The sequence below is a fragment of the Dreissena polymorpha genome, chromosome 1, assembly GCF_020536995.1.
Source record: "Dreissena polymorpha isolate Duluth1 chromosome 1, UMN_Dpol_1.0, whole genome shotgun sequence".
Taxonomy (NCBI): Eukaryota; Metazoa; Mollusca; class Bivalvia; order Myida; family Dreissenidae; genus Dreissena; species Dreissena polymorpha.
Genome location: NC_068355.1, coordinates 83,263,282 through 83,278,800, shown reverse-complemented (window position 1 = coordinate 83,278,800; position 15,519 = coordinate 83,263,282). Strand labels below are relative to the sequence as shown.

The following is a 15,519-nucleotide window of genomic DNA, read 5'->3' as shown; positions in this document are numbered from 1 at the left end:
ATAGACATTTAATAAATACAAACATGTCACAACACTATTCACACGGCAAAAAAAGGGTTATGAGGCTCAAGGGGTTTTGAGAAAACGTTTTCGATTTGCATTCGCCAAGTTAAGATATTTTGATTTACCAATGTACCAATCTGCAAAGAGGATGGGGACTAGATACAGTTAAGTTTAATGTAAACCTATTTATTTAAGCTCTGTTGCATCAAAAGACTGAGGCTTATTGAAACGTTATCGAATCCATTTCATCGGAAGAATAAGTAGTTTGTGACTTTGAAAGATATTGTATAAAGAGCGCTCACACAGTGGGCTTCGAACCCATGACCACCAGGTCGCTAGACGAACACCATATCCACTACGTCACGGCGACCTACCGGTATATGATACTGTTAGATACAGTTTGGGTTGTAATTTGGTATTTCAACATCTCGAACTTCTTACTCGTACTCTCGAGACAGTCTGCACGTATCATGTATTATATCATGTACCAGATATTGAAACCCTAATCCAACGATCAAATAGTGACCGCGTTACGAATCGATTCGAATACTACATATAAGATGTAGATGTTTGCAAAGCTATCAATATTCGTATCGTGAATGGGTGGTTACATAACGACCATAACGTATATAATATAACGTACTATAAACACAATGGCGAAAGCCTAGTGGATTATGTATTACCTGCACGTTCCTTTTCAATGATATTGTAAATTTTAACGATAACGATTTTACGGAATTCTCTAATCATGCGCCTCTAACATAATGATCTCCGCATGAATGCGACTTTGTACGAGGTGCTACGTACATCACGAGATGTTAAGTGCGAACACACGCGCTATTATCGCAAATCGATTCAAACTCTGATCCTGATTGTCTATTTGGCGAATTTTCGAACTATTTAAATTCAAAAGGAGAAAAATATTTTAAGCACATTGTTAAACCTGAAAATAAAGGATTTATAGACTCTGATAAAAATACGCTAAAATGGTTTAACGAAGAGTGTACAAACAAACAATGCAAATGTACAAGAGCTTTATACGAGTACACTCTAAATAAAAATGGACATACCCGCGAAAAAATGATTACATCGAAAAAGGATTACAAGTATATGTGTAGAACAACAAAATTAAAATACAACACTTATTTTAGCAAACAAATTAATAGTATGAAACGGAAATCATCCCGCTTATTATGGATGGTACGATGCCGACAATGCGATAATACGATGACGACAGTACGATAACGCGATAGTACGATGGCGACAATGCGATAATACGATGACGACGGTGCGACAATATGATGGCGATAGTACGATGGCGACAATGCGATAATACGATGACGACAGTGCGACAATACGATGGCGACAGTGCGATAATACGATGGCGACAATTCGATAGTGCGATGGCGACAATGCAATAATACGATGACGACAGAGCGACAAAACGATGGCGACAGTGCGATAGTGCGATGGCGACAATGCGATAATACGATGACGACAGAACGATAACGCGATAGTACGATGACGACAATGCGATTATACGATGACGACAGTGCGACAATACGATGGCGACAGTGCGATAATACGATGGCGACAATTCGATAGTGCGATGGCGACAATGCAATAATACGATGACGACAAAGCGACAATACGATGGCGACAGTGCGATAGTACGATGGCGACAATGCGATAATACGACGACAACAGTACGATAACGCGATAGTACGATGGCGACAATGCGATGATACGATGGCGACAGTACGATATGACTATCGTATTGTCGCAATCGTACTATCGCACTGCCGCCATCGTATTGTCGAACTGTCGCATTGTCATCATCGTACTATCGCGTTATCGCCATCGTACTATCGCATTGTCGCCATCGTATTGTCGCAATGTCGTCATCGTACTATCGCATTGTCTTCATCGTACTATCGTACAATCTCGTATATGTCCGTCCTAACAGTAGAACATCATCAGCATTTACTTTTTTGTTCCCATAAAGTCGCTATATGAACTACACTGGGTCGGTGTTACTTAAAACCCAGCAAATAAATTAATTGAATATATATGCATGAGTAATAATTAATTAATAAAATACTAAGTCAGAATAAAAAGCTTTCACCAGTCCAAATGATAATAATCAAAATTGTATTCACAAACGTTTCGCAGTTATGAATTGGCACGTGCGACAATGACTTGTTTTAAAAAGTAGCATTTACTTCTAACCCCAATAGCTAAATCATATATAATATTGACAGCCTGTCATCCTTCCTTGATTCCATCTGTGTTATTTAACAAAAGTGATTGGTTGGCATCACGGTGTAGTGTTTTTACGACCACAAAATTTGAGCGAAATCGAGCCCACCAGTACTTTGATTACATCATGTGGTCACTAAGTATTAACCTCTTCCATGGTACATTCTCACAAAAACATGTTGTATTTCATTCCTTTTTAAATCGATCCTTCTTCGAAATGATGTATGTTTTGAATTTAATTGAAACGCATGCTGTTAATGCATTATGTAGATCTATGTTTATGACGATGAGCTGTGTATATGCTGAGGTCAAATTATGCATTCTGTTCTGTTCATCTTACAATTACAGTTTTGGTCGTTTTAACTCAAATATCCAGAATATTTTCAGTATACAAATATAATTGTCGAAAGTCGTTATTTTTCAATAAGGTATAAAAATTATATAATTATTGTGTCCAATCAATTTTGAGAACGTTATTCGATAATTACTTTCAGAGCATTCTTTTCGGATCTGACATGTCAGCCATTTTCTGTGTGTTCTGTGCCTGTAGGTGGATGGTCCACGGCCGTCCACAAGCTCAAATGACCATATATGGAGAAAAAGGCGGGACCAAACCAAATAGGCTTGCAATGCGCATGCCCAAGCAAAACCGATTGTAAGCCATCTTGAATTGTTAGCGTGAAAAGAAATATACTACATTTATTGGATATTTTAATATGATGAATATTCTAGGTAGAGAATATGGATAGTATTATCATTATTAGTATTACGTCAACATTAACTCAACAATTGTATTGTTGACATGAAGAAAAAGCTATTTCGAGGTTGTTTTGACCATTGATTGCTAAGTAGGTCAAACTCAAAGTTTTAACTTTTATTGATATTTTATTTAGTTAAGGAATCTTCGAGTAATAGGTAAAAAAAATCTTTCGCTATCTAATTCTATAGCTAAATCATGTGTTGTTGCTATATTATAAACTTTCGTGCATGAGCCATTTAAATCCGTTTGCATTACTTTTTTAGTTGTTTCCCTTGGAAAATTCTCTTCTTCAAGTTCTTGCTAGCCTTCGCCGAGTTATTCAACAACATCGCTATATTGCTGATTTTTGCTGTTGTTTTTTGGTTAAAGCTGCATGCTTTTGTTGGATAATGTTTAATTTATCATTCACGTTTTACATATGATTCTGTTTAAACCATATTTAATCGATGTTTTGGTGAATTTCGCGCATGCTTAACTTGCCTGATTTCGGACGTAATTTACTTTCGGATACATGCTCCTCTTGTGTTTTTTTCGATGTTTTCTTATGTATGCAGATTAAAAAAAAACAGCTCATGCTTAAATGTGTTATTGAGCAAGTGACTTCTTTATACTATGGCAGGAATAAAAAAACTGTTATAAAATTATAAAGGAAGTTTAGTTACATGTATAAACTCACAGTCACAAGTGTGTAAGTATTAGTTTACTGTTACATTTATTTATATTTACTAAAAGTAAATATATGCTCACATATCAGTAAGTATTGTACAGCCCTAAATTATATTTAATACACCCATCTAGGCAGTTAATTCATATATGTGCTGGCTTTAATTTACATTCATGTTATTATCACCCTGCAATAGGCGGAGGGATATTGTTTTGGCCTTGTCCGCCCGTCTTTCCGTCCATCCGGCACTTTTGTGTTGGGAGCCATATCTTGGAAGTGCTTCGTGGATTTCATTGAAACTTGGTATGAGTATATGTATAGATAAGAGGATGATGCATGCCAAATGGCATTGTACACTATCTGTTAATAACGGAGTTATGGCCCTTCGAACCTAAAAAAATGCTTTTTTACCTGAGTGTCAAATATAACACTTTTGTGTCCAGAAGCTAATTAGCGGGGGATATCAATTCAATGAATTTGCTTGTTATTAATTGAAGGGAAATAAACCTGTTATTTTGTCTGTCATTATGGTGTTTAAAGTCACATTTAATGGCATCCAAACTACTTTATTTCAAATACAGTAACACCTGGCGCCGTGACCTGGATGCAGATTCTAAGCAGATGGGCAAAAATGGGGGCAGCTAGAGAGACTCGCCTGGAACTGACAAGCCTGGAGGGAGCTGGTTGACTGTTGGCGAGATGGGACAACAGACGAAGAATAAACGAACCTACTTGATTTGATAAACATTTTTGTAAGTCATTTAAGAATCGAGCAAACTTTTTGTTTCCAATAAGCAGTCCTGTATATATCCGAAATAAAATAAAATGTTTTACTCAGGTTCCTTGATACTCATCTTGGTATTTAAGGGACCTTATAACAGATTATGGCATGTATTGAAGTTTGTCATTAAATGCGTTATATTTATAAATGTAAACATTAAATCTAAAAAGCTCAATTAAAAAACAAGAACAAATTAAAAGAAAAAGTAATCCTCATATGGGCTCGAACCACTGACCTCTGGAGTAAAAGTCTAACGCTAAGACGGCCATCCATGCTCATACAATATTTTATACTTTTAGTTTCTATAAGCAAAGCTCGTAGTGTCACAAAAAACGACAACAGAACTCCAAATTATTCAATTGTTTTGCTTTGCAACGATTTATCATTTTCAGGTTGTTAATGTTAAGTATAACTGTTTTCTCACAAATATCATAACTGCAACAAAAATGTGCAAGTCTGAAACAATTTTTATGCCCCCTTTCAAAGAAAAGGTGGCATATAGTTATCAGACTGTCCGTCTGTCGGTCCGTATTTCGGTCACACTTTGCGTTTAGGTTTCGAAAAATGCTCATAACTTCTATTTCCCTTGAGATATAACCTTCATATTTGGTATGCATGTGCATATGGACAAAGCCTTTCCATACGAACACAAATTTTTACCCCTGTGACCTTGACCTTGAACTTAAGGTCCGTGTTAGGGTTTCAATATCTGCGTTTAGGTTTTGAAAAATGCTCATAACTTCTATGTCCCTTGAGATATAACCTTCATATTTGGTATGCATGTGTATATGGACAAGGCCTTTCCATACGCACAAAAATTGTTACCCCTGTGACCTTGAACTTAGGGTCCGCGTTTAGGTTTCGAAATCTGCGTTTAGGTTTTGAAAAATGCTCATAACTTCTATGTCCCTTGAGATATAACCTTCATATTTGGTATGCATGTGTATATGAACAAGGCCTTTCCATACGCACAAAAAATTTTACCCCTGTGACCTTGACCTTGAAGTTAGGGTCCACGTTTAGGTTTCGAAATCTGCGTTTAGATATTGAAAAATGCTCATAACTTCTATGTCCCTTGAGATATAACATTCATATTTGGTATGCATGTGTATATGGACAAGGCCTTTCCATACGCACACAAATTTTGACCCCTGTGACCTTGAACTTAGGGTCCGCGTTTAGGTTTCGAAATCTGTGTTTAGGTTTCGGAAAAGCTCATAACTTCTATCAAGCATTTATAGGGGGCATAAGTCATCCTATGGTGACAGCTCTTGTTTTATTTTGTCAATTTACCAAAAAATGCAAAGGCCCCTTAAAATACATGAAGTAATGTTTACAGTTGTCCATAACCACATATTGAAAAAGAATGTGCAAGCTCTATCTATTGGCATACAAACAAAGCCAATCTGTTGGATTATTACTCATGGCAAGCAATATGATCTTAGGTATACCTTCTATAATCAGGTGTTTGCACTTTAATCACATTAAAATTTGAAAAACTATAGAAGTACAAAAAGGTCAGAATGATAACAAACAGGTTTGTAATGGACATCATCTTGCAATTGCTATTTATGTGAGTGGGATGGTACACAAATTCTGAATTTGTTATACATGTATGTAGGACATTTAGTAACTTAGCAACCCATGCATGTTGCAAGGGTGTTAATTGTCCGGATTATTTGGAAATCCCGATTTGAGCCATTCAGGATTGAATTTTAGATCAGTGTAAATCCGATGATTTGTTTTAAGGGGGTGTGAACAAATATTGTAATTGCTTCATTGGCATGCCGGGCATGTGCGCTTAGTATGGATTTTTCCTGGTCTTTTTAACAAGGTTTTCCAAAGAAAAAAACGGGTTATTAGATTGGCAAATGCCGGCTGGCGGGCGGACGGAAGAAGCTTGTCCGGGCCATAACGTTGTGGTTCTTGGTGAGAATTTAAAATCATTTGGCACATTTGTTCACCATCATTAGACGGTGTGTCGCTCAAAAGAATACCGTCAATATATCCAAGGTCAAGGTCATACTTTGAGTTCAAAGGTCAAAAATGGCCATAAAAGAGCTTGTCCGGGCCAAAACTATGTCATTCATTGTGAGACTTAAAAATGATTTGGCATATTTGTTCACCATCGTGGGACGTTGTATCGCACTTTAGAATTACGTCAATATCTCCAAGGTCAAGGTCGCCACAACTAAAAATATATTTATTTTGAAACAAAGGGGGTTAATTATAAACAATCAGTTCAGTTTGACTTGTCTCCCTCTATCAGACTTTTTTCTACATTGAAAACCTGGTTTTGTGACAATTTTGTCCCTTGTTTTACTATTGTCTGATTGGTTATCCGCTGACACGGACATAAAAGGTAACTGACCTAACCTCTTGGCTACTTTCCAGAAATCTTACATACTACAAAATGTAGCATATGTCCCCCATCATTAAATTTCCATTTTCTGCTGTCAAACTAAGTGCATATATTATTTCATTTGCAAAAGACATATCTGGATATATTTTTGGACAGTTGTTTTACTGTATGGTTAGTGGATTAACATTTATTATGCCCCCCTTCGAAGAAGAGGGGGTATATTGCTTTGCACATGTCGGTTGGTCGGTCTGTCGGTCCGTCCACCAGGTGGTTTCCGGATGATAACTCAAGAACGCTTAGGCCTAGGATCATGAAACTTCATAGGAAGATAGATCATGGCTCGCAGATGATCCCTATTCATTTAGAGGTCACTAGGTCAAAGCTCTAGGTCATGGTGACCCGAAATAGTAAAATGGTTTCTGGATGATAACTCAAGAACGCATATGCCAAGGATCATGAAACTTCATAGGTAGATTGATCATGACTTGCAGATGACCCCTATTGATTTTGAGGTCACTAGGTCAAGGTCACGGTGACCCGAAATAGTAAATGGTTTCCGGTTGATAACTCAAAAACGCATACGCCTAGGATCATGAAACTTCATAGGTAGATAGATCATGACTCGCAGATGACCCCCTATTGATTTTGAGGTCAGTAGGTCAAATGTTAAGGTCACGGTGACCCGAAATAGTAAAATGGTTTCCGGATGATAACTCAAGAACACATATGCCTAGGATCATGAAACTTTATGGGTAGATTGATCATGACTCGCAGATGACCCGTATTAATTTTGAGGTAACTATGTCAAAGCCAAATGCACGGTGACCCGAAATAGTTAAATGGTTTCCGATGATAACTCACGAACGCTTACGCCTAGGATCATGAAACTTCATGGGTACATTTATCATGACATGCAGATGGCCCATATTGATTTTCAGGTCACTAGGTCAAAGGTCAAGGTCACGGTGACCCGAAACAGTAAAAAAAAATCCGGATGATAACTCAAAAATGCTTTTGCCTAGGATCATGACACTTCATAGGTACATTGATCATGACTCGCAGATGACCCCTATTGATTTTCAGGTCACTAGGTCAAAGGTCAAGGTCACACTGACAAAAAAGGTATTCACATAATGGCTGCCACTACAACAGACAGCCCATATGGGGGGCATGCATGTTTTACAAACAGCCCTTGTTATCGATGTTCTTCATAACATTTATATAAAATGACAATTACACATCGAGTGTTACTGGTGGTCTGGCTTATAATATTTTGCATTTTACTCACCAGAAATAGCAACTAAGACTATAAAAAGAACAATGAACTATGGCTTTGGGGGGCTCTACCTGTAAGGGACCTACAGCCTCAGACTCCAGACTTTATCATAAGGATTTCAAATTTGGGACATTTGACACCCCTGATGTTGTGCCATGTATCAAAACCGTCTATATATAAAAATTAATTTTATTAATTGGATATGTTGAAGATTTGGTGATGCATTGGATTTCATTTTGTGTTTTGTTGACCTACTTTTAATTTTTAGGCTCAGCAGAACTATGGCTGTCAAAACACAATTGTATTAAAATGAATAGTGCTTCAAATTATACAAGAAGTCACTTTCTTTTTGTTTTAGATGTTTTTCAGTTTCGTCGGAAGACATTTCCCACCAACCATCCTGTCTTGAAAGAAATAACTTTTGAACCCGATTATCTGGTAATACTATTTTTTTTACATACAGTTATTAGTGAATTATGAACATTTCATAAGGATCTCAAGGGTCACAACAGGTATATATATATAATATATATATAATCAAGATTTTCCATAGGCAGTTAGAGCACAGCTGGCCCGAATAGCATGGACAAGTTAACAATTTTTTTTTTTAAATATCTAGTGTGTAAAAATTACTTTGCATTGCAGAGAACTTTAAGATCATTTTATTTCTGTAAAAAATGTTCAAAGTTATATCCTGAATGATTTTAGGGCCTTAAATTATATATGGAAACAAGCATATTTAATAATAAAAAGGCCTGTTGAGTTTTTAATTTGTTCTCTTAAAGATTTACAGAAAGACCCTTTTTAGCTCGACTATTATATATGAAATCTATATAGTGGAGCAATTCTACTCACCCGGCGTTTGCGTTAGCCTTAGCATTGGCGTTAGTGTGAGCATGCAAATGTTAAAAGTTTGCGTACTACCCCAAATATTTTCAATGTCCCTTGGCATATTTCTTTCATATTTTGCATACTTCTTAACAAACATGACCCCAACCTATAAACAAGAGCAGACAACTCTATCAAGCATTTTGTAATAATTATGGCCCCTTTTCCACTTAGAAAATGCAGCAAATGTTTAAGTTTGTTTACTACCCCAAATATTTTCAATGTCCCTTGACATATTGCTTTCATATTTTGCATTTTTCTTTACCAACATGACCCCAATCTATAAACAAGAGCAGACAACTCTATCAAGCATTTTGTAATAATTATGGCCCCTTTACCATTTTGAATATTCATATTATTGATAAATCTATGTTAAAGTTGGCGAACCACCTAAAATATTTTCAACGTCCCTTGACATATTGCTTTCATATTTTGCAAACTTATTTACCAACATGACCCCAATCTATAAAGAAGAGCAGACAACTGTATCAAGCATTTTGTAAGAATAATGGCCCTTTTTCCATTATTATATGCATATTACTTAAGATTCAACCCAATAATATCTTTGACAAGTTTTAAAATGACGCCGGTTGGTTGAAAAACATGGCATTTATGAGGTGGGGCATTTTCCTTATATGGCTATAGTAAACCTTGTTATCACTCTAGAGGCCACATTTATTGTCAGATTTTCATGAAACTTGGTCAGAACATTTTTCCAATGATATCTTGGATGAGTTTGAAAATGGTTTTGGTTGCTTTAAAAACATGGCCACCAGGGGGCGGGGCATTTTTCCTTATATGGTTATTTATATATGGTCCATATATGGTTATATATGGCTTTAGTAAACCGTGTGAACACTCTAGAGGCCGCATTGTCCAATCTTCGTGAAATTTGGTCAGAAGATTGGTCTCAATGATATCTTGGATGAGTTTGAAAATGGTTATGTTTGCTTGAAAAACATGGCTGCCAAGGGGCGGGGCATTTTTCCTAATATGGCTATAAATGGCTATAGTAAAATCTTGTTAACACCCTAGAGGCCACATTTATTGTCGGATCTTCATGAAACATGGTCAGAAGATTCATCCCAATAATATCTTGGACAAGTTTAAAAATGATGCTGATTGGTTGAAAAACATGGCTGCCAGGGGGCAGAGCATTTTTCCTTCTATGGCTATAGTAAAACCTTGTTAACATTCTAGAGGCCACATTTATTGTCTGATCTTTATGAAACTGGGTCAGAAGATTTGTCCCAATGATGTCTTGAATGAGTTCGAAAATGGGTATGGTTGCTATAAAAACATGGCCACCAGGAGGCGGGGCATTTTTCCTTATAGGGCTTTAGTAAAACCTTGTTAACACTTTAGAGGCCACATTTATTGTCAAGCTTCATGAAATTTGGTCAGAAGATTGGTCTCAATGATATCTTGAAAGAGTTTGAAAATGGGTACATTTGCTTGGAAAACACGACTTCCAGGGGGCGGGGCATTTTTTTCATTATATGGCTATAGTAAAGTCTTGTTAACACTTTAGAGGCCACTTTTATTTCCGATGTTCATGAAAAATGGTCAGAAGATTCATCCCAATAATATCTTGGACGAGTTCAAACATGATGCTGATTGGTTGAAAAACATGGCTGCCAGTGGGCTATGCATTTGTTCTTTTATGGCTATATAGTAAAACCTTGTTAACACTCTAGAGGCCACATTTATTGTCTGATCATCATGAAACTTTGTCTGAAGATTTGTCCCAATGATATCTTGGATGAGGTCAAAAATGGTACAAATACGTACAGACTTTAATGATAAACACTAGTCTGGCCAATGTCGTCTTACAAGCTGGTATATACACTCACTGCTAGAGCATAATCATTTGTCATCTGTTGCAGACAGGCAGTGGTGATCGTTCCTAGCAAATTGAGTTGCGGTTCTTTCCGTAGCTAAGGCTTCTAAGCACACACTGATTTGCAAAATATGCTCTGTAAATTCTAAAATGCGACCAACTAAAAACAAACCCTTTGCCAACTTCTAGGTCAAAGGTTAAGTTTGCACATCATGATTCCTTTTAAATGGCAAATGATATTCGCGTACGATCTTACAACTGTAACTCCCTATTCCCAACTCGGCATTTTCATCAAAGGGCATGAAGGGTGTCCAAGGTTGACAGGTTGGAATCTTTGAATGGCAGGGTGCTGCGCCCTTTCATTCATGCCAAGCTGGAGCACTGGTTTTGATGGTGTTTCACTTGTAACACACCAAGCAGTATGACCCATTATATTTATCAACATGGCTAAAATGAGGCCAAAATAAATGCCCTTTGTTTATTTCCAAAGACATGGATGGATCATCTTTGTCTCTGAATATATTATAAATACTCGTGTTGTTGATTTTGTCCTGTTTGCTTATTGCAGGAAAACTGTTAACGCATTATGTTGTGAAGACTCCTCTGTAATCAGACAGCTAGCAGTATTATGATTATCAAATATTAAAATTTGACTTAACAATATAGCGCTTCAAATTATATAAGACTTTATTTTTGTTTCAGATATTTTCCAGTTTCCCCTCACAACAATTTGCATCAAACCTCTTGTCTGGTAAGAAATTTCCATTGAAACCAACTGCTGGTAATACTATCTTTTTGGTAATGGGGGCTATATAGGAACCACTTTGTCGGTCCGTCAGTCTGTCCCGAAATTTCATCAGATCTTCACCCAAACTTGGTCACAAATTGTATCTAGATGATGTATAGGTCAAGTTTGAATATGGATCATGCCCGGTCAGAAACAAGGTCATTGGGTCACTTATTGTGTTTTAAACCTGAAGTTTGTCTGGGCCATAACTTTGTCATTTATTTCATACAGTATTTTAAATGATGGAACAGTTCATAATGATTTCAAGACATCTTCTGATCCCTGGAAGATAAACTAGGGATTGATCTGTCTGTATATAACAGTTCAGAGACTTCCAATCTAGCGTGAGAAGATGTAATGATAATGTAAAATGGAAATTACATATAACCATACATGCCATAATTTTTCAGACCAATTCCGGGACATTGTGTTAAATTGTCCGGGACTTTTGCCGATTTTCCGGGACATGTATAAAATGTAGCGATATTTATAGACATATGCATTTTTGGTACGTTTTGTTTTGTTTCGCATCGTTAATTGCAAAAGTTCGAAAGCCTATCCAAAATATACTTGATCTATTAACGTCAAATTAAACATTACTAGTTCCTTTACTAGATACAGGCCATGTGTTTTCAGTGTAAGCGTTCTAAACATAGATGGTGACGTCACTGCGTTATTGTTATTAAGACCGGTGTGTAACGCGTAGTTGTTGATACGCCTTTATTCATTTATAACATTTATATAATAAAAAATACAACAATACAGTACGGTTAGATTGTCAACTCAAATCAATTCACAATACATACAACCAATCACATAAAACAAATACAACAAAACAGTACCGGTAGATCGTCGACTTAAAATCCGTACAGTCACACATTAGTTACACTTTTGTTTCGATGTAGATATAAGTCAATTAACAACCAAAACAATGCCGCCTTTTCGGTTTGACGGCGAACGTGAGACAATCAATATGATAACAGGACCCGTGTTAATTGATCGATTTTGACACGTAGCGTAGTCTGCCTATTCGGGTAGGCATTGTTATGGAGACGCTGCATATATACACAGATTCGAGGTGCAGTTAAGCCTAAGATAAGGTACATGTATATATGGATTTTGTAAATTCAGGGACATTTGACAGATTTCCGGGACAGCGGGACAAGTTCTTCATTTCCGGGACTGTCCCGGAAAATCCGGGACGTATGGCATGTATGATAAATTATAACAGTTCATACAGTTTAAGAAATACAATACATTTTATACAATGTCGTTTTTATGCCCCCGAACCAGCGATTTTGAGGGCATATTAAAATCGCTCCGTCCTTTAGTTTGTTAGTCCATCCGTCCGTCTGTAAGTTAGTAAGTCCGTCTGTCAGTCCGTCCGGATTATTTTCCGTTCAATAAGTCTAGCAATTGTCATCAGATCTTCACCAAACTTCATGAAAATGTGTAAGGCAATAACATCTAGGTCAAGTTAGATAATGGGCCAAATAGACCCAGACACCCCTGAGTTATGGCCCTTGAATCATAGTAAAATAGGGTTTTTAGCTCGACTATTATATATGAAATATATATAGTGGAGCTTTCCTACTCTCCCCGGGGTTCCAGTGTCCGTGAGCGTTGGAATGAACTATAGTGGGGGACATATTGTTTTCGCCCTGTCTGTTGGTCTGTCTGTTGGTTTGTTTGCTCCAACTTTAATATTTTGCCATAACTTTTGCAATATTGAAGAAAGCAACTTCATATTTGGCATGCATGTGTATCTCATGGAGCTGCACATTTTGAGTGGTTAAAGGTCAAGGTCATCCTTCAAGGTCAAAGGTCAAAATATACGTAGAAAGGTGCAGATTTGCTTCAGTTTTGTGTTTAGGTTCATTTTATTCCTAAAATATCACAGCTATTACACTATGCCTCCAAACAATATACGAAAGCTTGACCCAAACCAAGACACTCTTGATGTTAGTAATGGTAGGTGAACGTAAGAATTAAATGCTGGCAATTCACATGAAATTGACATGAGGGTTTATTAATTATCCATGGTCCTGATCCCTTTAATATCTGAAATCCCTGTTTGTGCATATAACATAATGAGAACACCCTTTGGGCGACCTAACTTTGTATTTCAATCAATTTCTTGTTTTGACCATTATTTTTACATTATTATCAAAACTTGTTAGTTTCCTACCCTTGAAAAAGGAGAGGGACTTACGGTTTGCGCTCTGTGTCTGTCAGTCTGACACTTTTCTGGATCCTTCGATAACTTTAAAAGTTCTTCACCCATTTACTTCAAATTAATACTGAACCTCTCTTATGACAATACGGTCAATCTCAACTATGTATGGCCCCATTACCAACCCTGGAGTTCCCCTCCCACATAGGCCACGCCCACCCAAAATTGTCTTTTACTATAATTTCTTCATTTCTACACCGATTCACTTCTAATTGATACTGAACTTCTCTTATGACAATACGGTCAACTATGCATGGCCCCATTACCAACCCTGGGGCGCCCCTGGGTCAAACATGCGGCGTGGGGATATGCGTCGGTCTCTGCCGCGCCATTTCTAGTCAACATTGGAGACATTGGCATCTTAAAGGAATAAATTATGTATGAGCCCAAATTTGCAGAACTATGGCCCTTGCTCATTTTTGTTTAGCTCCTCAGCTGAAATCATCATCTAGCAGTCACAATAGTTGAGCGGTTGGAGAGGCATGCATTGCGTCCTACTACTGCTCAGACTATATTATGGTAATGCCTTATCCAAATAACACAAGTATTCACCATGTGCAAATGTCTTGTTGTCTGTATAACTCTCTCTATTAGCTCAAAGTAAAAAGCATTTGAATTTGCACACTTTGGTATTTTAGTTTAATTTTGTTTGGACATTACAATTATTTTGAAACTAAAGATTAGTGTTGGGGCATTACACTTCTCTTTAAAATGTTTATTTGTGATTATAATTTTTTTCAGTTTGGCAGACAAAACATGCTGATCAAAAAGAATGTGTACCACAGGGGCCAGTGTTTCCATTTGAGTGATTGACAAGAAGAAGAAGAGATGATAAATGTTATCATCATATTTTAGTCCCTACATTTATAGTGTTACAGCTCAATGTATTGAACCGGTGTTGTAGAATATAATTGGAGATACATGCGAACATTATAACATTATATATAAGATGATATTTCAAAAGCAATAAGAAATAAAAAGTATAAAAAGGTCAAAACAGTAAACCTTGTGTTTACAGTGGACAGGTTTAAAGTGGAAGTGACTAGTTAATTGTTGATCATAAGCTGCACTGATGGAAAAAATAGTGGGAAATTACTATCTAGAAAACTGTTTTAACGTACGACAACAGTTGTGGAACTTCATAAATGACCGTATGTAACAGGGCTGGGCAGTTTTCCTTATATAGCTATAGTGAAACCTTTTGAACACTAGTGAAGTCACTGTTTTTTTTTCCAATCTTCATGCATTTTGGTCGAATATTTGTTCAAATGATGGCTCAGTCCAGTTTCGAAATTTTTTATGTCTATTCAAAAAACATATCCACTAGAGCACGAGGCAATTGTCTTTATATGGCTATAATGAAACCTTGTAAATTCTCTAGAAGTGACATTTTTAGCCATATCTCCATAAATTTTGGTCAGAATATTTATTCTAATGATAGCTCAGTTGTCGAGTTTGTAACTGGTTCCGGTTTGTAGACTAACATGGCTGCCAGTGGACATGACAAGTTTTTCTTAATGTGCTAGAGTAGAACCTTGTTTAACACAATTGGCCCTTTTTATGTGCATTTTTCATGAAAGATGATCAGAGCATTTGGCCCAATGTAATCTCAGCTGACTTTGAAACTGGATCACATAACGTCAAACAGTGGGTCAAAATGTCAAAT

General features: G+C 36.8%; 1 long non-coding RNA gene across 2 annotated transcripts; it reads left to right on the top strand.

Annotated features, from left to right (window-relative positions):
- Window positions 1–2,867: 2,867 nt before the first annotated feature.
- On the top strand, window positions 2,868–14,705 carry LOC127838284 (uncharacterized). 2 transcript variants are annotated; one of them, XR_008029760.1, is made up of 7 exons: window positions 2,868–3,110; window positions 4,268–4,438; window positions 8,464–8,543; window positions 11,536–11,584; window positions 12,752–12,832; window positions 14,281–14,372; window positions 14,595–14,705. It is a non-coding gene; the product is annotated as an uncharacterized LOC127838284 (long non-coding RNA). The 2 variants fall into 2 exon arrangements; XR_008029759.1 differs by lacking the exon at window positions 12,752–12,832 and having other exon boundaries at window positions 2,871–3,110.
- Window positions 14,706–15,519: the final 814 nt, after the last annotated feature.